The sequence below is a fragment of the Elephantulus edwardii genome, unplaced genomic scaffold (genome assembly GCF_000299155.1).
Source record: "Elephantulus edwardii isolate Elephantulus edwardi_28Jun2011 unplaced genomic scaffold, EleEdw1.0 scaffold00126, whole genome shotgun sequence".
In the NCBI taxonomy this organism is placed as follows: Eukaryota; Metazoa; Chordata; class Mammalia; order Macroscelidea; family Macroscelididae; genus Elephantulus; species Elephantulus edwardii.
The window spans coordinates 252,498-254,777 of NW_006399876.1; positions in this window are offsets into that span (position 1 = coordinate 252,498).

The window sequence follows — 2,280 nt, forward strand, 5'->3', positions numbered from 1 at the left end:
AATACCTTTTGACCCAGCAATTCCACTACTGGGAATATACCCCAAAGAAACCATAACTGACATCCAAGCAGATATATGCACACCCATGTTTATCGTGGCTTTGTTCACAATAGCAAGGAGTTGGAAACAACCTAAGTGCCCATCAACAAACGAATGGATAGAGAAGTTTTAGTATATTCACACAATGGAATACTACTGCATTGAAAAACAAGGAACTTATGCAATATTATTCAAAATGGGTGACCTTGGAGGACTTTATGCTGAATGAAATATCTCAGTCACAAAAGGACAAATTGCATGCTGCCACTGTTGTAAAACAAGAGTGACATCGTGCTTGTAGGGAGACTGAGAAAGATGGGTTAAATAATGTACACTGCATTGAATCAAATGACAGAGAAAACTGTTTAAAAGGGATATGTGATCAGGTATTTTTGTCATGATGGGAGTCCAGAGCAAAGGCTGCATAGACTTGGGGGGAGGGATTGTAAAACAATGAAAGAATTTTTCCTTTACTTTTCCAAAAGGGGAGTCGGGAGTGGGGGGGGAGGGTTAGGAGTGAGAAAAATGTAACAATGAATGAATGAATGGGGGGAGGGGAATGGAGATATGTGGAGGTGCCCCAGTATGACACAGACAAACCGTATGTGACTGGCTGTGTGAGGCAACATCCCTGAGTGTGGCAGGGAGGAGGGCCAGCATAGCTCCATCATGGGTAGAACCTGCAGGACAGCAGCAGCTCTGAATTCTGGCTTTTAGACTTCGAATGTGTAGAAAACAAGTTATTGCTCACTTTTTTCCTATTTAAATATAATGGGAGAAAAAAGAAGAATCAATATCTCTGAATTGTGGTGTTGACAGAGGAATATCATGAACTGCCAGTAAAAATCTGTGATGGAGAAAGTTCAAGCAAAGTGCTCTTGATATTCAAGGATGGAGAACTCACTTGCTTTGGGTATGCTTTCGAGAGGCACCAATCATTGGAAAAGAGGAAAGGAGAGTTGGCAAAAAAGAGAAAGTTCCTCAGTGGCTGGATTAACACAGCAACTACAATGGGCCTGAGTTTATCAGAGACTATGAGGCTAGACCAGGATAGGGCAGGTTTCAATCTGCTGTTCATTGGAGTCAATCCCAAGTCAAGCAACAAGAGCAGAAGGGTAGATGACATTTTTGCTGGTTTCCATAGTTACGTGCACTGCGCTTGTCACGCACACTGCTCATTCTCTAACAATCTTCAGATGTCAGAGGTCTGCTGACTTGACCTCCCACGCCAACTAAAATCTCCCTCTTCACTTTATCATAGCTTTGTAATAACTTTCCTCTAGGACTTACCCTCTCACCCACCATGGGTGCCCACTTAGCAGTAGAAGCTTGGACTCAGAGTGCTGTGAAAGGTAGGGATGACAGATAGGCTGGACAAGCCACAGCTTCTGTACACTGGACATTGTCCACTCTGCTAGGACTCATATTTACAGGGATCCCCCCAAAGTGGGACATCTGTGCCAGAGGTCAGACTAGAGATTGGCCAGTATCCCTAGACATCTCACTGCCGCCCCCCCCCCAGAGGTACATTTCCTCCCCACTCTGCACAGGGCATGGGGGAGGGGCCAGGTGCACTCCATCTCCTTCTACCCCAACCAACAGGTCGGCTCTTAGCCCTATTACTTTCTTCTCCTGGACCTCAGGACCCCCAGTCCTGACTCACACCGGTTCTAGGAATCTGACTCCCTTGCCCCCCATCTGACTCCCTTGGCCAGCCTAGTCAAGCAACAAAGCAAGAAGGACATCTCTGGGGCTACGGGGCTCACCCTGGATGCCCCTGGAATCCCCAGAGGAGGGACCTGGACTCTGAGCTCTGCTATCTGTCCATTCTAGAGGACTCCACAGCACTGAGAGTGCCCCTCCGTTCACAGACATCAGCACCAGGGCACCAAGTGCTCTCACTCTACTCAGATACCAGGATGAAGCGCAGGGTGTTCTGCATCAGGGTTCAGAGTCACAAGGACCTCCCAAGATTCACTCCAAGATGGTGGGAAACCACTAGAGATCATAACCCCCCAGAGCAGAGGGCATGCCCTGATCTCTGAGCCACAGGGAGTTTGCCCAAAGCGCACTGCAGATGTGCTAATTCTAGTCAAGGCAATTAATTGCACAGATCCAGAGGGCATGCCCTGCTCTCTGAGCCCAACCTAGCAGGGGACAAGATGGATGGACCCCTCAGCTCCGGCTCAGGACCAGGCTGGAGACTCAGGATAAGGACTCCTCCCCAAATGACATCACAGT